This window comes from Lissotriton vulgaris, chromosome 9, assembly GCF_964263255.1.
Source record: "Lissotriton vulgaris chromosome 9, aLisVul1.2, whole genome shotgun sequence".
Taxonomy (NCBI): domain Eukaryota; kingdom Metazoa; phylum Chordata; class Amphibia; order Caudata; family Salamandridae; genus Lissotriton; species Lissotriton vulgaris.
Genome location: NC_141697.1, coordinates 93440996 through 93465779, shown reverse-complemented (window position 1 = coordinate 93465779; position 24784 = coordinate 93440996).

The following is a 24784-nucleotide window of genomic DNA, read 5'->3' as shown; positions in this document are numbered from 1 at the left end:
CAAGATAGGACCCCTCAAACTGGACCACCTACAAGACCTCCCTCAACCTCTACCACTGGCTACTGAGAGCAACAAACAGGAAAATCCTAGCTGACTGCATTGAATCCAGTTCCAACCACAGCAAAGAGCTCTTCAACATTATCCAAGAGTTTTCCAACCCTGCAGCCACAGAAAACAGCAATGCCTCCTCCAAAGAACTATATGACAGACTCAACCTCTGACTTTTTTCACATCCATGCACTCACCGAAATCAACACAGACCACCAACTTACCTCATGGAACCAGTTCACCCCCAGGATACCACCACCATCATGAACTCCATTCACTCAGGATCTCCTACGGACCCCTGCCTGTACCACATATTCAACCTCACAAGCCACAGGAAAAGCAGCAAGCTCATCACTGTCTTTAATTTTCACTTGCCATGGCCACCTTTCACACAGGCTGGAAATATGCAGGATTTAAAGCACTCCTCAAGAAACCATGCACGAACAAGCGAACTCAAAAACTACTGCCCTATCTCCCTTCTCCCTTTCCCCATTGAAGTGTAGTTCCTATAGTCCCAATGGGCTCTGCATTTGGCATAATATATCCTAGGTTGACTAGGTCTCTATCGAATGTATTAATCTTAATAGTGAGTGTGCCAGCTAACTCAAAGGTCACTAGAAACGTTCTCGAATACACCGAAAGGAATTAGTTTCTGACAACCGCATAAACATAACAACTTGGTTTCCCAAGAATATGAATTGTATCTCTAGAGTCGCGGAAACAGTAGATAAATATTTCACTCAGTCAATCGTGCATGCTTCGTTTCAACAGAGGTGCAGAGAACTAGAGAGATGGGCGTTTAAAAAAAAAAGGTTCTATTGAACAGTCTTCTTTCTCATACAAGAGAAGTGAACTGCTACAATCGTTAAGCAGACTGCAAAGTATAATGTGTACAGCGAGACTAGTATTATAAAATAATACTGTAAAAGCATTGTATGGTTTCTAAGCAATATAAAAATACATACATAAATACACAGGCTAAATTACTCAACTGGTGTTTCTAAAATACGCCTATCCCAATGTACCTAACCTAAGTCCAGTACGCAGGAGGGAGTAAGTATTGTGTAGCATAGGTTTTAGTTTTCTTTGCCAAGAATCTATCCAAGATTTCTCGTAGGTTCTAATCAGCTCCATACCTTAGTTTAGAATGAAGGAGGTCTGGTATCTCTGTCTCAGGACTCGATTTCCCAACACCCCACGAGGGGAGCTTGGAAACACTGGAGCTGGATTCTCAGCGAGAGAAAGGACAGCTTCTCGATCAGTGCGTCAGCTGGAGGGTCGGCTTCCTTCGGCACTTGCTGTAGCGAGCTGCGTCGGGCAAGTAGATAGTCGAACTGCTCCAAACCACTGTGTCTTGCTAGAGCAAGTTAACACATATTTATACCTTGAAGATGCCTAGTTTGACATAAAGTCGGGCATAATAACGTCAGTAAAGAACCCCAAGGGAATATTAGTTCTTTGTAAGGTCCATGAGTTCTTGGACAAATCAATATTCAAGCAAGGGGAGGTCCTTGACTGCTTAAGCCGATTTTCCAAGAAATCGTTGTGACGTTTCCGTACGGGTGGAAGTAGCCATGCCTGTATTTGGACTGCATGGGCTTTGTCTAAATAAGGGTATGATTTCTATGCCTATATTAGGGCAATGTGAATTTTACCTATATAAGGGCATGAATCGGGAAATTTCGCTTGGATCCTAAAACGCCATACAACACCATTAGAGTCCTGGAAAAAGCCATCAACTGACAACTCACAAAATATCTGGAGCAGAATCTTCTCCTAGACATCTCCCAATCTGGATTCTGCACCAACCACAGCCTCAAGACTGACACCAGAGCCCCTTGTTTAGAAACAGCGGCTCTAATCCTACCTTGACCTTTTAGCAGACTTTGACACTGTGTTGTATCACACCCTGATAAGAAGACTGTATAACATCGGTATCCAAGGAAAAACCCTCAAGTGGATTGCTTCCTTCCTCACCAGAAGAATGCAGAAGGTCTGCCTACCTCCATTCACCTCCAAACCCAAGGACATCATCTTCTATGTCCCCCAAGGATCCTCTCTCACCCTCTTCAATACCTATATGACCCCCTTGGACAACATCATCAGATCCCATGAACTAAACATGGTGTCCTGTACAAACTACACCCAGCTCATCTTCTCGCCCTCAGAAGATCCCGCCAGCACAAGAACCAGCTTCCATGGGTGCCATGACGAGCTTCGCCAACTGGGTGAAAGACAACTGCCTGAAGCTCAGAACAGACAAAATGGAAGTGCTGATCTTCTGCAAAAACATCACCCCTTGGAACGACTACTGGCGGCCCTTGGACCTAGGACCATCGTTCAAACTGACCGACCATTCCAGAAACCTGGACAGCAAACTTACCAATGCTGTTGCATCTGCTTTCTTTTGCCCACTTCGCATGCTATGAAAGTCTTCAAAAGGCTCCACCTGAACACCAGGCATAACCCACTCAGGTCCTGATCACCAGCTTATTACACTACGGCAATCCATTCTATGATGGTATCACCACACACCTTCTGTAGAGACTCCAGACCACACAGAACTCTGCAGCAAGACTCATTCTCGACCTACCCACATCAAAAAACTCCACTGGCTCCCCATACAGAAGAGATGCCAATTCAAGCTGATGATCATGGCTGGACTGGGAACAGCAACCAGCCCTGGCAGATTACTGCTCGACTGGCCCTGAGAGTGGGGGGCAGGGAGGGACACTAGTGAGAAGCACTGCTCCTGCTTTGGTTACAGGGGCTGATATTGCAGCACTGCTGCAAAACCAGCTACTAGTAACAAAACTGGCCTCCACAGGTACAAAACAGGACCCCATCCCTCCAGCCCACCAGGGAAATGCACAGTGGCTGCAATTGCCAGTACGGTCATGCTGATGATCCACACCTACACAGCACTGCACAACCAAAGACCAGCCTTCATAAACCTTCGCCTGAACTTTCACCACTCCACTAGACAGCTAAGCTCCACCTCCCTCTGACGCACCCATACCCCTGCATCCACCGAAGCAACCGCGGAGGATATTCCTTCTCCTACCTCGCGGTGAACACCTGGAATTACCGCCCACTCCAGCTATGTACCTCCATCTCTCTACTCGGATTTACGGAGAGCACTCAAGACCTGGCTGTTCGAATGAATCACCTGAACCATCATGAACCTGGGTGCCTTCTTAGGTGATTAGCTGTGCTATATAACTCCACTTGATTGAACTGTAATAAGTTATTATAGTTGAGTTCTGATGACACAATTCCTGCTGCCAGAGACTGCAGTAAGGTAAAAGGCAGGTCAGGTCATAGAGCATAATTAAAGCAGCAGTTTAAGCAATGAAAAATGAAACCAAGCTTCTCTTTCTTCTGCTCTATTTTTTTTTAGCATACAGTGCCAAGCAGAAAGAACATTTATTTTTTGTGCTCCATAGATAATTATAGAAAAGTTTGTATTTTTTCTGCATGTTCTACACATTTGGAGCTACTGCACCTTTTTTGTTTTTTTAAACAGAATTATATTGAATTAATTTTAATATGTTTTTGTAACAAATATTGAACTGGTCTTTAATGTGTTTAATATTTCACTAGAGGTTCTATTTTTATCCTTCATGTGTGCAAACATGCTATCTCTTTCATACCAAAGAGCTATGCACCAAGGATTCAATTGACTTGTCCCCGCTGTACTAGGCTACCTGTGTGCAGTTGCCAGGCTGCACGCTACTGTAATCTCACATGCGCAGCTGCACATGTTTGCAAAAATCGAATATGAGCGTATACCTTAAATATATCTGTTGTGAGATACAAGGGGACTATATCAAGGCGACCATGTCTGCCGCAAGAGATTTCTGATTCAACCTGTCCCCCACAGTACATAATTGTGCAAAACTGCACATATTGGAAATTTACGAAAGTTTATGAATATCATTTGACGAGAAAAGTTTCACAAGCCTACATTTGAACCCGATTATGGTTATCTTGCACTATATAACCAGGGATCATGGGACCCAATTTTCTTGCTTACGCTAAGGCCCATGACTCTCTTGCTATGCCACTGTACGGAAGTATTTCCACAGGTAACAGAGTAAAATAAGATTACCTTACACAGAGAAGAGGTTTACCCTATGCAGGAGAAAGCTAGGGGTGAGAGCAGGAGCCTATGATGTGAGTCTTATAACCACAATATTGGATGTAGGCATACATGGGGGACAGAGGCCTGATAACAGGCCTTTGTGTCTCTACAAACTATTCTTTAGAGAGAATGGAAACATCTCTAGGGTCTTCCTGTCTCAAGATTGTATGCAGAAATAGAAGTTGGGGCAGGGGCCTGCACTAAGTGTTGGTGGAGGGTCTTGCCAAGGTGACCTCTATCATTGCCTAGAACACCTTTGTCATTCCCCAGGCCTCGATCACAGGTCTTTTGGCCCCTTACACTTTTACTGCTCCCTGTAAGCCCCTGAACCTGCACTTTATTTGCTCCCATTCAGCTATAGCCCTCAGCTTTCCATTGTAGATTATCTGCTAGCTGCCATGGAGTCTTAGCTAGTCTTCACATTACTTCCCCTAGATCTTAAAAACTCTCATCTGGCCTTCGTAGACCCATGATGAAACTTAACATGCCTCAGGCTAGATCTTGATCAGTCACATGCTTGTCTTCAGCCACCCTCACACACCATTTACCAGACCAAAGACGTCCTCAGTCAACCTTCACACAGTCCTTCAGATCCACTGTGTTTGTCCTCAAAGTCTTTTAACACCCCCTCTTCTCGGACTCAGCTTTACATAGCAATCTTAAATTGCCCAGCTCACACCACACATTGCTCTTCCACTATACTTCACAAGGTACAATAGACCTTCATCCAGCCCCCACAGCCCCTTACCTAACTCTGAGAAATCCTGAGCTTGTCCAACCATTACCTCTTACAGCCGTTCAGCTATCCCTCTTAGTTAGATTCTCAGATGGATCCCTTAAACCTTCATGACCACTATGCTAAACACCAGAACCACAGAGGCCTTCTCCACTGTCTGATAGAGCATGAAGGAAACCCCATCTGATCTTCTCTGCCAGCTTACCTTCGTCTCCAGTGGCCAAGAGATAAGAGACCTGCATTGTTGTTTCCTCTGATGATCTGCTGAATTTGTTGTCCATTAGTAAATCTCCAGCCGGCTTACATTTATTGTGACATTCACTAGATGCATTTAAAGACATTGAAGAGACCTCTCTCTCTTATTACACTATCATGTCCTCTGTAACACGGTAGCAGGAGTTGCAGGTGACACGAGTAGGGCGTATTCTTTCTGTGAATCTAATTCCCCCTTGACTTATAGGGAGAACCACAAGTTCTTCTGCATATTAGTTAGGCAAATGCAATTAATCATTGTCTGCCTTTGTTTTTAATGTGGTACAAAAGGGGATGGTGATGGACGGAGCATCTGAACCAATCAAACACTCACACCCAGCCAAAAGATCTGGGTTTGATCCATCACCGTTCTTTAGCCCACTCTGCCACCCCAGTTCAGACATGGCTATATGCAAATCAGTCTGACCCTGTGCCTCATGGGAACAGTCCAGCCCGAAACGCCAAGCCATGCCTTCCCTGGACCGGAACCAAGCTTCCGAGGACCGGTTTCTGGCATTCCAGGCGTCTTCAGCCCGGCTTGCTTGAATCCAGTGGCAAAGTGAGCAAGGGACTCATGTCTGAGCATACCCTGCCACACTTATGGCGGCCAAAAGCGGTACAAAATGGGGTGGTGATGGAGGGAGCATCTGAACCAATCAAACACTCACACCCAGCCAAAAGATCTGGGTTTGATCCATCACCGTTCTTTAGCCCACTCTGCCACCCCAGTTCAGACATGGCTATATGCAAATCAGTCTGACCCTGTGCCTCATGGGAACAGTCCAGCCCGAACTGCCAAGCCATGCCTTCCCTGGACCGGAAACAAGCTTCCGAGGACCGGTTTCTGGCATTCCAGCCGTCTTCAGCCCGGCTTGCTTGAATCCAGTGACAAAGTGAGCAAGGGACTCACGTCTGAGCATACCCTGCCACACTTATGGCGGCCAAAAGCGGTACAAAAGGGGGTGGTGATGGACGGAGCATCTGAACCAATCAAACGCTCACACCCAGCCAAAAGATCTGGGTTTGATCCATCACCGTTCTTTAGCCCACACTGCCACCCCAGTTCAGACATGGCTATATGCAAATCAGTCTGACCCTGTGCCTCATGGGAACAGTCCAGCCCGAACTGCCAAGCCATGCCTTCCCTGGACCGGAAACAAGCTTCCGAGGACCGGTTTCTGGCATTCCAGCCGTCTTCAGCCCGGCTTGCTTGAATCCAGTGGCAAAGTGAGCAAGGGACTCACGTCTGAGCATACCCTGCCACACTTATGGCGGCCAAAAGCGGTACAAAAGGGGGTGGTGATGGACGGAGCATCTGAACCAATCAAACACTCACACCCAGCCAAAAGATCTGGGTTTGATCCATCACCGTTCTTTAGCCCACTCTGCCACCCCAGTTCAGACATGGCTATATGCAAATCAGTCTGACCCTGTGCCTCATGGGAACAGTCCAGCCCGAACTGCCAAGCCATGCCTTCCCTTGACCGGAAACAAGCTTCCGAGGACCGGTTTCTGGCATTCCAGCCGTCTTCAGCCCGGCTTGCTTGAATCCAGTGGCAAAGTGACCAAGGGACTCACGTCTGAGCATACCCTGCCACACTTATGGCGGCCAAAAGCGGTACAAAAGGGGGTGGTGATGGACGGAGCATCTGAACCAATCAAACACTCACACCCAGCCAAAAGATCTGGGTTTGATCCATCACCGTTCTTTAGCCCACTCTGCCACCCCAGTTCAGACATGGCTATATGCAAATCAGTCTGACCCTGTGCTTCATGGGAACAGTCCAGCCCGAACTGCCAAGCCATGCCTTCCCTGGACTGGAAACAAGCTTCCGAGGACCGGTTTCTGGCATTCCAGCCGTCTTCAGCCCGGCTTGCTTGAATCCAGTGGCAAAGTGAGCAAGGGACTCACGTCTGAGCATACCCTGCCACACTTATGGCGGCCAAAAGCGGTACAAAAGGGGGTGGTGATGGACGGAGCATCTGAACCAATCAAACACTCACACCCAGCCAAAAGATCTGGGTTTGATCCATCACCGTTCTTTAGCCCACTCTGCCACCCCAGTTCAGACATGGCTATATGCAAATCAGTCTGACCCTGTGCCTCATGGGAACAGTCCAGCCCGAACTGCCAAGCCATGCCTTCCCTGGACCGGAAACAAGCTTCCGAGGACCGGTTTCTGGCATTCCAGCCGTCTTCAGCCCGGCTTGCTTGAATACAGTGACAAAGTGAGCAAGGGACTCACGTCTGAGCATACCCTGCCACACTTATGGCGGCCAAAAGCGGTACAGAAGGGGGTGGTGATGGACGGAGCATCTGAACCAATCAAACACTCACACCCAGCCAAAAGATCTGGGTTTGATCCATCACCGTTCTTTAGCCCACTCTGCCACTCTGTAATGTGTTCTACAGTTTTGGTGTAGAGTTTTCAATTGTAATATATGAAAGTAGATAGACATGTGCAAACATTCTATACACAGGAAAATATTACAACGCAAGCACTTATTACTTGGCATATCTCAATACCAGACCAAAAGAAACAACAATCAATTGGATAAGCTTACTGATGCTTTGACAGCCACAAAGCCCACATTGGTCACTTACTCAGTCCCCTCACCCACTGAAAAAAACACATGCGCACACAACACTCCACTACTTCACTGCTCAAATCCAATGACACACATTTCCATTTCAATATGTTCCTCTGTGACTAGCTTACAGATCTACACAACCCTGTCTTTCTTCACTTTGCACCACCTTTCACCACCTCATCTTATGTCCTAATCTTGAGGTGATTGCCTAGGCCCACCTCCTTTTCGCAAATTTTGCACCACATCCAAAACCTGCCATTTCACACTTATGCCATTTCTGTCCCTATCATATCTCAACTTCTACTTCTCCAGATTCCCTATTTTATCTTTTCTTGCACCCTCATGATCTACATTCTTTCTCTTCCTTTTAACCAGTCAGCCTAGACACATCTCAGTGCTTTTTGTCCGTCCATGTATCATGGTGAATGGAGTCTGTAGAGTAACACTGTGAGGTGAGTTGTGAAAGACTCATATAATTTACACCAGGTCTGTTCTACATGATAAGATACTCGATGCAGCAGCGCCATGCTATCCGTCACCTGCCTGTCCACACGTATTCCACCTCATACCTTTCCAAAAATTGTTTTATAAACCCTGGAGACTAAATCAGTGATGAAACTCTCTGACTTCCATTGCATTCAAATTACATGGCCAACATCATTGTAGTCTCTTGTGCTAGTCATCAACACAACCTACTTTGAAGACTAATCAATCATTTCTCTAGTCCCAATTATGGCTACCAAGCAATCTTCCTATAAAACACACAAAGGAGGAGCTATGGAAGTTTATCGCAGTTTAGCCCCCACTAAAAAACAACAATCTTTAGCTTGACTAGCCAGCAGGAAATGACAAGAGAACATATATGAAAATTATATTCCAACCTTGAACAATAAAAGTTCAAGAACATGCTACATCACAGTCCATTCTTGGAGGCTCTGTTTTATTGTTTTTTTTAATGGCTTCTCCTAGATCTTAGTCTCTTCTAATAAGTCTCATTTAGTACCACATATACTTGCCTCCCACTTCTTTTGAGTGCCGATGATTCTGCATTGCCTGCTTCTGTACTAACTTTTTAACCCTGAATAGTGCCCCCCCCCTCCATTTCATTTCCAATTCCCTCTTAATTGTTGTACCTCATACATGCTACTTGGTGGTTCGTTACAACTTCCTCAAATGTTATTTTTGGGAGGGTCTATTGATGGTGCTCGAAATCTGTGAGGCATTCAATTGGGTGCCTAGTTGTGACAACAAGTGATATAAGGCATTTACTCCACACAAAGTGTGTGGTCAGTATTGCAGAGGTCCACCATTGATAAAGAATCCTTGCTTTAACCACACTGCTTAGTGTTTTCCACTCAACCCCTCTGACGGTCCTACCTTGATTCACATGACCATCTAACAATGTTCATACCCTTTGGAGGGCAGTGCTCTGCCTGCATTTAGAAGAAATCTGAAGGAGATATCCACCGAGTCCATGTGAGGTAGATCTCCCAGCTACTCTGCGCCCTCTGTGCAGTGTGGCAGTGAGGCGGCTTGACAACATGCCAGGACTGCTCACCCAGATTCCATCAATTAGCAGGCTGTCAGACTACCTTGTTTCAGAGTCAGTGGGCCTGGCCTACAACATTTACCTCTGCTCTTTAGTCCGGATTTGCAGGCAGGATGTTTATTTTGCTTTCAAGTTAATATGAATGTTCCACATTCCTGTGAATATATATTTGCTTCATATCCTGATGCCTTCCTGCCTTTTTAAAAGTGTTTTTATAGGCATTTAGAACATTTTAATGTGAAACCTTTATCAACAACAGGTGGGATCATGTACAATTTCCATTGTCTTTGTAGATTCACAGGATCAATCAAATTGAAGAGATTGCAAATGTAATGCAAAAAACATGAAATAACTGCACCAAGAAACAGCAAACAAATACAACTGAAGACATCCCAGTGGATAAAAGGAAGAATTCTTCTTAATCCTTCTATTTACCTGATAGCTTTCATGCTTTTGGTCTCAAGCCCTCACGCCCCAGCTGTAAATAACTCTTGGAACCCAATGTGGAATATCAAGTCCTCATGGCTGCTGTGGGTCTTCTGAGTACCCGGGGGTGGGAGGTTTTGGGGGTATAGGGGGAGCCACTTGGATATCTAGGATTGCATATTTTAGATGGGCCCAATAATTTGGATAACTGACCAGGCCCTATGTGGATCTTCCGTGTTGTTTAATGTAAGTGCAAAAGGGTGTGCCAATCTTTTCAAATTTCTGTACTCAATCTTTTAGGTTGGAGGTTCATTTTTAATTTGCACAATTTACCATAGTTTTGTCATGCAAACCTTCATTAGAGGAGAAAAAAGAGATTTCCAGAATTGGGCCAATGTGAGCTGGGCTGAAATGAGTAAATGGGTAATCAATTTCCCACATAGCATTACTCTTCCTGCCTTTTCTGATCTGGGGCTTGGGGTTTAGACACCATTCTTCGCGTACAACCTCAAATGATCCAAATGCACAGAAAGCCCCTGCTCCTTGCACCACTTGCCGGTTTCCCCTCTCTAATCCAGCAATGGTGGGGATTTGCACAGGCCACGTTGTATCTGCATTCCAGCTCATGCCCTGATATGGGAGAATGAGCACACACATCAGGGATAATTTTGCCTGTGCATGTTGTTCATACATTTATGGAACATGCAGCACGGTGGGCATGTGCTGAAGACGGCTGGGGGCCGTCATGAACCCGCCCACTCTTTAGAAGTGCCGCACAGGCGAAGAATCGCGGCTCACGCAAGGGGTTAATACCGCTGCTCCATAGTTAACACCTGCCACCTGTTTTTAATTTTGTTCAATGTTATTAGGCTGCAATTTAGAGCAGGTGTCATTCGTTTCGTGTTGGCAGTTAATTGCATGCTCTTCAGGCACAGCGCAGCATAATTTATCATCATGTATCGCTACATTTGTGTTATTCACAACAGTGGTCAGAAAGTGTGATACACCACCATGGAAAGTTTATATGTGTTGGAAAACTAGGATTTATTTGTGAGGCCTGCACAACAATATATCTACATTTGGCCTTCACTAGGAACCAAACAACCCATTGTAGCGCTAGCGGTTGACTCTCAGAGGGTAGCGTTGCAGAGCAGTCTAAGGCTTACTCAAGGGAGGTGGTGTGGGTTGGTAATCGCCATTTACAGGTACACAGAAATAACACATACTAATTGATTGTCCATTCTGTACTTTGCTTTATAAAAAGGAAGAGTACATTTATTACACACACACTACTCAATACTATGCATCAATTTACAAACATACATAAGCTGCTGGAAATACTTCTTGACATTGTTTAACATCCCCACCCCTCCCGCAAGGGTGGTCTAGAACCACCACTCACGTGTATGAACATCATCTTGCCCCCAAATGCAGTCGGTTGACCATAACCTGGAGCGAGGGCCCTTCCCATTGGCACCGTCCCAGTGGCTGCCCACCCCATTATCTCAACAAGCATTTATAATGGGAACTCCTGCCATAGTGACATATAATCCCCACTGAGCATCTCATACTGATCATACAGTATACAGACTTTAATCACAGTGGCTGACAGTCTGGTTGTTCAACTAACGCAGTAGCAAGAATAAATGTCTAGGCATCACTTAGAATGACAGGTATTTATCGTATCTGATAACAGGTATAATGCAAGTCAATCACAGCCCCTAAAAGGCATCGCATTTATAATCACATGAATATGCAATTACCACCAGGCACCCTAGCAGGAATGCCAGTGCCTATCAACATATTTCCAATCTACTTATCATTTCACATATTACATGTGCCTTCCAGTCCCCATAAAAGAAACACCATTATATAAATGCACCACTTGTGCAATTACACCTTCCCACCTCTAGGTGATGTCTTCACAAAAACAATCCCTGTTTAGCCTTTCACCCCCCTGTGCAGTCTTAGACAACAGTACCAAGCTATTGTTCCCCCCTCCTCTCCACTCACACAGGGGCCCAGAGATGGGGGTCCTAGCATTAGGTTGGCTTCAAAACATAGCTGAACCCTTATATATAAAGCAGGGGACAGGGGCCTTCCTCAAACATTGCCCCCATATATAAAGCAGGGGACAGGGGCCTTCCTCAAAATTATCGGCTAGTTGCCCTAATTGATAATGATGCGAAGTATTTTGCAGGACTAGTACTGAAAGAACTAAAGGCATGGGCCACGAGGAAATCTCTTATACCTGTTAATCAAACAGGCTTCGTCAAGGCAGTGGGGACAACAAACATATTGACTATGGGTATGCTTATAGACAAGGCAGATATGAAAAAACTGCCCCTGCACCTCTGCTACATTGATTATAAAGCGGCATTCGACAACATCAACCGCAATCTACTATGGACAAAACTAAATGACTGGGGCATTCCAAAAGTTTTGTTGGAGCTGTTAATCAATCTACATACAGAAACTTGGATACAGATTAAGGTGGGGGATGGCTCAATGCTGTCAAGGCGGATACAAACTAACAACGGCCTTAAGCAGGGTTGCGTGTTGGCCCCCACACTGTTCAACCTGTTCCTGGGGGACTTGGTGCCCCTATTAAACAACTGTAATTCACACTCGCCAAAATTAGGAGGCCTCAATCTACCATGCCTCTTATATGCAGACGACTTGGTGCTAATAAGCCATACAAGAGTAGGGCTCCAAAACCTCCTAAATACGACCCAGAGATATTCCGAGTCAAATGACTTAACGGCGAACCTCGAGAAAACGCAAACAATGACAATCAGTAAGAACAAAAAGAAGAAAGTCTTCTCGTGGTTCTGGAATAACACCCGCATCAAAGACACCTCGTCGTACAAATATCTAGGTGTGAAGATAGACAGTGGCGGCCAATTCAGCGCACAAAGGGCTAGTATAAGAGGCAAAGGCCTCGCTCTGGCAATCGCCTTAAAAACACTAAACAACAACCTCTCCGGCCCTTCTCTGACTCCTTTACTACATGTCATATGCGCCAAACTGTTATCAACATTAACTTATGGAAGTGAGGCTCACCGAGGCAGAAATGCCATAACACTTGACAATACAATCGTGTCGGCATATAGAATCATCTTCAGCCTCCCAAAGCGATCCTCCCCAGCACAGATTAGATTGGAGTTTGGAATTCGGTCACAGCTTTTGGCACGACAGGGGGCATATATCTGCTCATGGGATAAAGTAAGAAAAACGACCGAAGGGACGCTGAATGAATATTCATGGAAAGAGCTAGAGCAGACCCAAAACTCACCAGCAGCAAAATACCTGGCAAAAAGCATAGTGAACACCGGGCTGGCAGAGCTCCGGGCGTCCCCTGTAGATCACAAATCACTCAACAAACTGGTAAAGAAATCCATCAAGCTACAGTCATGGGTCCAGGATAAAGCCATCCTATCAAAAAGATCTCACGCATGGATGGTATTAAATACATACCAGACACAAGCCTCCCAGCATTATCTTGGTCTGGGTTATGCAAAAAAAAAAACTGGCCTTCTTAAGATACAGACTGGGCCTGCTACCATGCAATCAACACCTTCCTCACTGGCTGAGATCGAAAGCAGGAACACTATGCAGGCTATGTGGCATCGGGGCAGAAGACATGCTGCACCTGCTATGCTCGTGTGAAGAACTGCAAGAAGAAAGGAAGCTCCTGCTGAAACGCCATTTTATCCTACAGGGGGTACGCACACGAAGGAGCGCAGTGCTAACCTGCTTCTCAGCACAGGACCCTCAGCTGAGCTGCAGCTTCGTGAAATTTTTAAAAGCAGTGGAAAAAAAATTACCAAAAATGTATCCATGAAAAATCTACAAAATAGGACATCTGTTTTAACTTACATTGTGGAACTATCTATGTTGCAAATTTAATGAATTTTATGGAAAACACGAATAGACTAGCAGGCCTACAAAGTGGATGGGAAGTACAGTACGGCCCAATGTAGGCGGCCTGCAAACAAAATCACTTTTTATGCTGAATTGTTTATGCTTAACTTACTATAGTATAGCATTGATCTTAAACGCATGTCTTTTATGCAGCATTTTAACTTCTTTATTGTGTTACTGTATCACATTGGTTTTAATTAACTGTGCAATAAACTATAAACTGAAACTGAACTGAGCTGAACCCTTGAAGGGTTATTTTCTTCAAGTCTCCAGTGACTTGGGATGGGGACTTTTACTTTAGTGCTGGGGGACTCTGCATTGCTCCTGCAGCTCCCCCTGCACCTTTACAAAGAAATGGCAGTGGCCCCATCCTCCTGGGGCCACCACACTCCGAAACAAACAGGTTTCCCTGCAGGCTTTCCTATGCCCTGCAAGGCATTATGGGGCGCTTCCACTCACTTTATGCTTATTATAGCAGTGGCTCTCCCGCTGCTCCAGGCTCCAGGGAGACCCGCGCTGCACCGCATCTCTACTCCCTTGGGGACCTGGTCCCACCCGGGCACCCCCCGCCAGGTGAGGTTGGAGAGCAGCTCGGGGAGCCCACCCCCATCTGCTCTCGCTGGCTCCCTGACTGGCTAGTGCCCTTGTGTGCTGCCCCAGGAGTCGGCGCTCCATTCTGGTCCGTCAGCTCCTGCGGGCAGACACAGATGATGCAGCGGGTCGGGCTGGGCCTCGGTGGAGTGTGACGGCACTCCCCCCTCCTTCTTCTCACTGCGGGGAGTGTGACAGCACTCCCCCCTATTCTCCACTTACACAGGGGCCCAGAGTTCAGGGTCCCCGGCCCCAGAAATGTCTTCATGGGGAGCACAACAATGCTCCCTGGCTTCCCACTTCACAGGGCCGCGATGGCGCTCCACGACTTATGTGGGCACGGATTTGGGGTCCCAGGCCCCTGCCAACACTTCACTGGGGTGTGACAGAGCTCCTCGGCTTTCGTCCTCGTCGGGGGCAGGGTAGGCTCCTATCAAACCCAAAGGCCATTTCACAGGGAGCGCTTCAGCGCTCCCCAACTTTACTTTATAGGGAGCCCAGGTTGGAGAGCCCGGGCCCTGTGGCACCTCCTCGGGGGGGAGCATGACAGCACTCCCCTGCTTCTCCTCCATCTGAGAGCAGCTCCCGGGACCTGACCCACCCCAGGGGCACATCCAAGATTGGAGGCGGAGCCCCGAGCTCTTCGTTATCGGTCTGCTCAGCGGTCAAAGGCCAACTATCTTCGAGGCATATATCGGCCCTGTGTGATGGATTTTCACAATCTTGCCCATTTTCTCACTCCTGGTGGCCAGCCCTAGCTGCCTGGAGCGCTTTGGACTCATCAGAATACTTCTTTTCACACAATTTACAGTGTACTTTGGTGTGTGTCTGGAATTTGTAGGCCCTAGGGCACTGAAACTACCCCATGTTGTCTTTGTCTCCATAGGATATTAATGGAGTGTTCCTACAGTGAAACACTAAAGCTCACTGACTTTCCCTTACATTTGTCTCCCCACATTATAAACCCTATTCCATGTCACCACCCTACTCTGCGTAATCCCTGCCACACCATTCTATCTGTACCTGCTCCTGGGCTGCGCACCACAGGAATCTCCCCCGCGCAGCTCTTACACAGGTGCACACACATGTGCACGTGTCCACATGTAACCAATCCAGTGCCCCTTACCTTGGCTGCAGCGCAGCCGCCTTATCTGACAAGGCGGACACTGGGGAAATCAACAAGCCGTCCATTTTAGCATGAGTTTACTGTGTGTGAGGCTCTCCCACAGTTAAAGCTCAAAAATAAGGTGTTCACAAAGCAAAACATCCAGGAGGCTCAGATGGTCAGAACCACCTTCTCACAATATGGTAATGCAATATCTAATTTCTGGGGGTCCCTTGTACACCTGCTGGGATAATTCAGCTCAGAGTATAACTCTTAGTTACTGACCTTTGAGCCTAAAAAGCTGCATTCTGGTCCTGGATTTGGCCTTTGAATAACAAATCATATATAGCTGTGCCTCAAATTGTACATACGGATGTAAAAAAACACACCCCAGTTGATGTACACGGTCTTGAATCATCTTCTGCCCCGTTTTGGCATAATGATCCATTGTGTTTAACGAGGCGTGGTGTCATGAGTACAAACACATACATACACCCATGTAAAATTATGCAAATATTTGCATAGCGCTGCTATTACTTTATACATGCTTCCAGGTGGTATGGAAAAACAGAAGCAAAAGTTGGTGACAGCAGTAAAGTTTAGATTGCAACAATAACACAACATTCCTCTGTCCAATCATGCTGACTTCATCCCTGCCATATCTAGGATTGTCACACTAACTGAAAACACCGCCTACGTAGGGTAGGGCAGGGTGAACACGGCAGGCGCTCTGCAACTAGAGAATAAAGGATGCAAGGCCAACCCCTCAGCGCCTTAAGGGAATTGTTCCTGCAGACTCAAAAAGCTGATTTCGGAAGAATGAGAGTAGTGCTGTCGCACCATCATTTCCTCTGCAGCTTCACAGGTGCATGTTCTACACAGGGCACAATGTAGCTGTTTAGGTGTAGTTCATGATTAACCCCTTCGAAGCTAATGACGAGCTGGGCTCGTCATGGCGCTTACCTGCCGTGCGCTGATGACAAGGCCAGCTCGTCATGAATAATGGTGATTTTGACTCTGCAGCGCAGGACGGGAAAACGCCTAGCAGCCATGTGGTTAAGAGAGGAGGGGAATGGTGTGCACGGACGCATTTTTTGTGGAGGTGTCTGGGGTTGTGGGAGGGAGGGCATGGAACACAGTCAGCCTGCATCCATAACCATACTTTTTAAACCCTCTTTTTATGTCTATTTTGGCAACAGAGGTAATACTATTTTGTCTAGATTTATCATTATTTGATGCATCTCAGCAACACAACTTGCTGTGCTACCTGATAGAGCACGGGCTCACCTGCTTGTTTTACCATACTCACCTGGGCCCACAAAAACATACACACTTTGAACAGGTAAACCGCGCTTTAACCAGAGAAAGAACACATTTGACTTACCAATCCTAGTCACTGGTAACTAGAGTCCTAAGGGATCAAGAAAATAGGTAACAAATAACATTTCCTGTATAAAATAACCACATACTCGGGAAAGGTTTAAACACTTTATCTATGTACATTTAGATATCAGACATCCATACTTAATTCAGTCAAAGTTTGTTGAATTAGAAAAGAATATGACCAAAGCAAAATAAGATGAAAATATTACGAACATTTCATTAAGCATTGAAACATAGGAAGGGGAAGAAAAGGAAACAATACAATGACATACCCAGATACATTTTTTGTTACCTAGAATGGTATGAAGACCAACCCTGGCCACGGGCTTGGATAAAAGACAGAACCCCGAAAGTGCAGGTACCAGTAGGACAGAACAGGTGAAGACCAGAATCAGGACAGGTACGGACCAAATTGGATCAGGACATGACCACCACAGGTCAGGTCCGGCACCCACAGCTAAAGTGCAACGCCAGCGTCACACCCCTCTCTGCAGCTAACAGTCAGACCCCAATTGGGCTATCAAACTCCTTCCCAGAACCCGTTTGGGTTATTACATCTTCTGACAGAGTGCTCCGCCAGCACCTCTGCTCTCGATTGCCTATTGAGTGCGTTGGGTAAGTGACAGGTCAGCTATTCGGACAAGTAGGACGATCTAACTAGCTAAGCCTACCTTAGATATACCATTTTCCAGGGTAGTGTACCACCCCCAATGTTGCAAGTTGTGTATTCCCGCAATTTAATTTGTCAACAGACTAGGAGAGGTCATCACACCATACCAGTCATGAGGTTACCTCATCCATAAATTCAAATTATTGTTCCCTCCCATAACTTTATTTTTCCATGCACTTTTATTCCCCCCGGCAGTGAATGTATCAATATCAATAACATTGTAATATAAATTGTACAGTTCAGCTTCCTCTTGTGGGGTTGAAAGGTTAGCTTCCCAGGCGCATCTTCTAGCAAGTCAAGATTTTGGCATCCATTCAATGCCAATGCTTCAGGAATTTGAGCTTTTCTGCACAGGCGCAGTCCCTCCAAAGATGGAGTTGAGAAGTACATGTCAGCCCAAAATACGATGCATGCAAAAATAGAAGAGAAACAGTTTTAAAACAATAAATAAATGAATGCACTGTATACCACTTATCTCTACTCTATTCCCATTGTTTTATTTTAACTATAGCGTTTAGATTTTAGACAGAACAAACAATTTAGTAAAGCAGCAATGCAAGCATTTAGCATGTGAAAACATAGAGAAGCCATCTTAGATCTAGTGCACAGAAGCAAAAGTTTCCCACCAAGCAGAGAAATACGTCATGTCACGTGAGTGTGACATACGCATGCGCACTAAAAATCCCAAGTCGCGACGGCCATATTAGTGCACTCGCTTTACTCGTTAGTAAAAGCACATAGTCAAGCTTCCCCTAGATACTATAAATGTCATGTGGTGCAATATTAGTCAGACAAAACCTATTGGTTAGCATATCATTAAGTTATTCTGAGAGGACTGAATCCAAGCAAGTCGATTTACGTGCGCAACCTTGCTCCATCACTACCTCAAATGGAGAGGGCAGGAATGAGCAATATTTACTAACATATGGCACATTCCTCTTCTCTCTTTGAGCTGGCTTCCAAGTGCCGAAGCAGACACTCTTTCAGGTAGGATTGTTTTGTGCACCTTCCTGCATAAAAACAATCCTTAGAGGTGTTCTCCACTTAGAAACACACTTAGAAATAGTAGAAACAACAAGGAGAAATGAAGAGATTTCTGCTCTTTGCACTTATGTCGGGAAGACATAGCATTTTGATGCACTCCCAGGTGTACCCATATTGGTAAATCTGTGAATGCATCAATATACATGGCTGGACGCATGGGAACATGCACTCTCCACCCATGTAATGGCTTCCTGGAGCAGAGAGCTGCAAGCCAGCAACTTGCACAGCTTTGCGTTACTTTAGAGTTGCTAAGCAAGGCAGGGCCATGCAAGGTGGCATTGTGAGGCTTAGTGAATCTGGCTCAAGGAATGCATTGCCCTTGCGTTACCTTGTGTGAAGCACGGGCAAGGCAATCCTATGATAAATCTGGCCCTTAAATGTTGCTTTGGGCCTGTTGTTGGCTTGAGACTTTGTCACTCACATGTTGACGCAGCCCATGGGAGTATTTCATCCTTACCTGATGCTATTGGCCGTAAGGATGTATCTTTCTGACGTCCGATGGAGTGCTTCACTGATGTGCAGGAGGGACTATTACAGTTCTCTTTGTCAGTTTCTCAATGACCATTCCAGCCATTTCACCTTTCCCTCCTATGTCCGTGTCTGTTTTTTCCCTCACGTCCATCTCCTTCACCTTTCCCATGTGTCTCGCTCTTCAGTCCTCATGCCCACTCCTTCCTTTTGTTCCTTCCTCCTGCCCCTCCTTCTTTCCTATGTCTCACTCTTCATTTCTCCCTCCCACCACCCCACTTGTTTCGCCATCCCACTTCTCCATCTTTTCCCAGTGCTCTATTCTATTATACTGTTAGCACCCTCCTCTCGCTCCCCAGCTCTTACCCATATGGCCGGGATGCCCGTCACCCCCTCCCAACACAATCCCCAAGGATGGGAAGTCGGACACAGACTTGAACTTTTGGAAGGCGGGAGGGAGTCACCCTCCCGGCCGTATTTATTAAAATATGAAACAAAATTTAAAACATTAAATAAAAGTTTCATAATCATGTACAATTTTACATTTATTACATTTCGATGAAGACATGTTCTTTGGCTAACCTTAACAGATCTCTAATACAAAGGTTTCCTAGCCGAGTCTAACATCCTGCAAAAGCATCCATTCTAAATTAAAATTGTACATCCTAGCATTAAGGGCCAACGGCAAGGTCTTAACCGGTGTCAGATCCCTACTACCAAAACTCTCGCCCTCACGGTGTGAGTGGCGCATGCGCAGAGGACTGTACCCTCATTGCCAACTGTAATTTCCCTTGTCGTGGTGGGGGCCCCCTTTCCACTCGACGCCATCTTAAAGGTCGTCCGAGTTCCCGTGTGAGGTATCTGTAGGAAGGACAGCGTGGACTCCCCCCCATCCCCACACTCTCTATCCGCCGTCGCGGATATCCGGCCCCCGGGAAATTAGTAGGAGGGGCATATAGCCGCCTCCTCCCCTGGGAGGGGCCTATGGCCGTCTCCCCTTAGGCGACCCATCCTTAGTGGGTGCCGCCTCCCCGTAGGAGGGGCCAATGGCCGCCTCCCCCCGGGCGCTCCCATCCATTCTGGGTGGCGCCCCCCTCTAGGGACCTTGAAATTACTGCTCACCGATCATGACCTTACCGCCCGACCAAAAAAATAAATACGACAGTTGTTTACCTACTAAGGAAGGAAGAAATTCATCATACCTAAGTGTATCAAGACTGTTTACTCCTAAAAGAAAAACAGTATCCTACAGACAGAAGTCACACCCTCAACTAAAACATTCCTTTACTTTTCTACAAAGGAAAAAAGGGGCCTAACTCAGCAAAACTTTATTACAAAACAAACATTGCCATAAGGGGCTGGTGGGTGGGTCAAAATTGCTGCTTGTTCCATCGAGGGCTCACGAGCAACGAGTGGGTGCAGCCTTCAGAGCACAGGAACAAGAGGACGCTTCTTCGGATTTCCGCTCTATTTATTCTTCTGCGGGAGGTCGTGTACCCTCCTCCGGAACGCCTACTGGGCGTGGTCATCGGTGTAGGTGTCTAGGACAACCCCTCTTGGGCGGGAAAAGGCGCGCCCCGGCTACGCCGCTTCGGGCATACCAGCCGAGGCACGCCCCCGCCCAAAATGGTTTGCCGGGAGGATCGGGGCACCCAACCATACGTTCGGGGGGACCGAGTGGTCGCCCCTTTCCATATGGCCGGGATGCCCGTCACCCCCTCCCAACACAATCCCCAAGGATGGGAAGTCGGACGCAGGCTTGAACTTTTGGAAGGCGGGAGGGAGTCACCCTCCCGGTCGTATTTATTAAAATATGAAACAAAATTTAAAACATTAAATAAAAGTTTCATAATCATGTACAATTTTACATTTATTACATTTCGATGAAGACATGTTCTTTGGCTAACCTTAACAGATCTCTAATACAAAGGTTTCCTAGCCGAGTCTAACATCCTGCAAAAGCATCCATTCTAAATTAAAATTGTACATCCTAGCATTAAGGGCCAACGGCAAGGTCTTAACCGGTGTCAGATCCCTACTACCAAAACTCTCGCCCTCACGGTGTGAGTGGCGCATGCGCAGAGGACTGTACCCTCATTGCCAACTGTAATTTCCCTTGTCGTGGTGGGGGCCCCCTTTCCACTCGACGCCATCTTAAAGGTCATCCGAGTTCCCGTGTGAGGTATCTGTAGGAAGGACAGCGTGGACTCCCCCCATCCCCACACTCTCTATCCGCCGTCGCGGATATCCGGCCCCCGGGAAATTAGTAGGAGGGGCATATAGCCGCCTCCTCCCCTGGGAGGGGCCTATGGCCGTCTCCCCTTAGGCGACCCATCCTTAGTGGGTGCCGCCTCCCCATGGGAGGGGCCAATGGCCGCCTCCCCCCGGGCGCTCCCATCCATTCTGGGTGGCGCCCCCCTCTAGGGACCTTGAAATTACTACTCACCGATCATGACCTTACCGCCACAGGCCGGATAGTTGACCGACTATCCGGCCCCCCCAACTCCTCCTAAAGGTCATGCTTCCTCAAACCCCTTAGCCATGCTATGAAGTCTCCTATGAGTAAAACATTCCCCTCCCGGGACAGGTGAACCCCATCATTCAGATACATGTGATCACCCCGAATACACCCATGAGGAATGCTATGCAACTGCGCAGAGCGAAACAATCTACCAATTTTATTGTTTACCTTCTTCACCGAATGGTTCAGTGCAGACACCGAAAGGCCCCCCCGCCATACTTTCCTGGGAATCATGTGGGACCAGGCAATCGTGCACCCCGGGATTCTTTTTGCCAACCAGCTAACAGCAGACAAAACTTGTTCAAACAACACTCGTCTACCCAGTGTCACCAAGTCATTGCCCCCCAGGTGTACTATGACTACAGACGGCGGTGACCTTTTCCGCCCTAAGAGACCATCAACAAATGACTCGAATTGGTCAAAACAGAGCCCGCCCTTCCCATGGAAGGTCACTCTGTACCCGTATTCCCCAGCTGCGCGAGTCGCGTCACCTGCTTTGAATACGTCCCCGGCGCGCCTCACGTATGAGTGGCCCACGACCCATACCACTCCCTCTCTAGACGATGATCCAAGACCGCTGGTCTCCTGGTACTGGGTCGACTGCAAATTCCGCCCCGCGTGACAGGCTCGCGAAACTGTAATTCAAACAAAAGACAAGAAGCGTGAGTGCATGCCAATTGACTTTACAACATGTGCAATCGCACATACCTTCTGAAGCAATTCGAGGACCATCGTCCCAACTGTTTCACTTCATCCGCACTCTGACCCCTGGCTGTAGCCTCAGTAGCAGCCCCTATCCTAAAGGAGTGGGTCCCGAAATCGCCCGGGTCCATGCCTGCAGCAGCGACTGTCAGTGCTAGCACCCTCTGGAACTGAAACCTCGTCAGTGGGGTGCCATCATTGTGCCTCAGCAAACTCCCCCCCCATGTATCCGCCCTTAGTGCCAATTATTCCTCTGTACACATTATCGGGCACGTGGGGGACCCTCGCACGCGCTGCACAACAACACTATTTCCCGTAGCCCCCTGGTCGGTCTTGGACCTGGCTATCGTGACTACCATCGAATCACCCCTAATTAGGATGTGATCCCTGCACAAGCCTCCCTCAACGTCTTTCTTATTCCTTGCGACCAGTTCGCTCACCCGCATAGCCCCATGGAACGCTAATGCGAAAGCTGCTCGGAACAGAACTGCCTCGTACTGGGAAGAGCATGTCTCGACTAGTTTCGCCATGAGTATGGACAACCTTTCTAAGCCAATCGGGCGCCTCTCATCTTGCTTGCGACCCTCGAGGCGCTGCCAGCCGCGAAGGGCTTTTTTCACCAAAAAGGAACCTGTTGGGTCTTTTATGCCATGCACCTGCGCCATGAATGAAATGGCCGCCCTATGCCTATTGGCCGTTGCCGCTGATCGGCCTTCTCTGTGTAGTGCTACCAAGAACCTCAGGAAGGATTCCTCCTGACCCCAGTTCTGATTCCCTGTAGGACCCAAAAATGTGCAATAGGAACGAAACGCTCCTTCGTATGCTTTCCTCGTCCTGGGGGCTAAGCTTGCTGCCACGAGGTCTTGTAATCCGGGGCACCGATTAGCCAAAGTGCTTCGGGGAATGGTGCCGCCACTAGGTCCGCTGTAGGTAGATAACCCCTGAACGCCTGCATATGTGAATGAGAGAGTGCATCAGCCGCATGATTCAGTACGCCCGGCACATGTTTCGCCCTGAACTGTACATTCAATCTCATGCAACGCAGCACAACTTCTTTCAACAATCTCAAGATCCATTTGCAGCGTGCTGCCTGTTGGTTAATGCACTCGACAACAGACATATTATCAGACCAAAATACCACAGAGCGGTCTCTGAACTCGTCCGGCCATGCCATCAGAGCTACAAAAATAGGGAATAGCTCCAGGAACCCAATGTTACTTGTGAGACCACTGGTGTGCCACCACGCCGGCCATGTTTGTGCCTACCATCGGTTACCAAAAATGGCGCCAAATCCCACGCTCCCCGCCGAGTCAGTCCACAAACCTAGCTCGTCTGAAGACGCTGGCGGCTTGCTCCATACTACTCGACCGTTGAAGTCCGCCAGAAATGCCAACCAAATGCGCATATCCTGGCGAACCTCTGCAGACAGTCTCGTACGGTGGTGTCCTTCTTTGAGACCAACCATAGCCCGTGCAATAGAGCGTGAGAAGGGGCGCGCCATTGGTATAACTCTCAAGGCAAAGTTAAGCTGACCCACTGTTTGCTGTAACTGGTGCAGGGTCACTTTCTCCATACTAAGGCATAGCTTCGGGGAAGCCCTAAATTTGGCTACCTTTCCCACTGGCAAACGGAAACATCCCTCCACAGAATCGAGCTCAATCCCCAGAAACTCCAGTGAAGTAGATGGTCCAACCGTCTTATCTGGTGCCAATGGGACTCCAAACTCCGTCATGAGGATGCAAAAGTCCTGTAGCGCCTGCGCACATTTTGTGTCGCCGGCCGCTCCTAAGAACAGGAAGTCATCTAGATAATGCATAACATGCCTATGCCCTGTGGCCTCGGTGAAGGCCCACTCTAGAAAACAGCTGAACTTTTCAAAATAGGCACAAGAAATGGAGCAACCCATCGGCATGCATTTATCCATGTAATAACTCCCTTGGAATGCAAAACCTAGCAAGCGCTGATCCTGTGGGTGTACCGGGAGCAACCGGAACGCCGATTCGATATCCGATTTCGCCATCAGCGCCCCGGGGCCCAGGCGATTTAACATGGCAACGGCATCATCGAATGATGCGTACCGCACCGAACAGACTACTGGGTCAATGGCCTCGTTCACCGAGGAACCCCTTGGAGCGGACAGGTTATGGATAAGCCTAAACTCCCCCGGGTCTTTCTTCGGGACACCCCTAACGGGGAACAGATGAAATCCGCCACCGGTGGGCGATGAAAAGGCCCTGCCACTCGCCCCAAGCTGACTTCTTTCGCAATTTTCCTCTCTACCACACTTGGATTATGTTGCGCCGATAACTGGTTTTTACAAAAGGAGTCCCCTCGAAAATCCCCCGCCGGGATGTGGAAGCCGTGCAAGAATCCCTTCCTCAACACCCCAGCGGAGAAATAATCAGGGTATTTGTTTATCCAAGGAGTCATAGCCATGAGATCAACGGGTGTAGGCAATTGGTCACAACGATCTACCTCACTCCTGCTTGGACCCTCCCTTTCCTCCCGCCCCGTTATTTTTCGATCTACATGAACTCTCCGGGTGTGAGGAATTCCCACAGCCCGCACACACATGCTTGAACCTACATGTTCCTTGCGGTCTGTTACAGTTGCCTCGATTGAAGCCCCA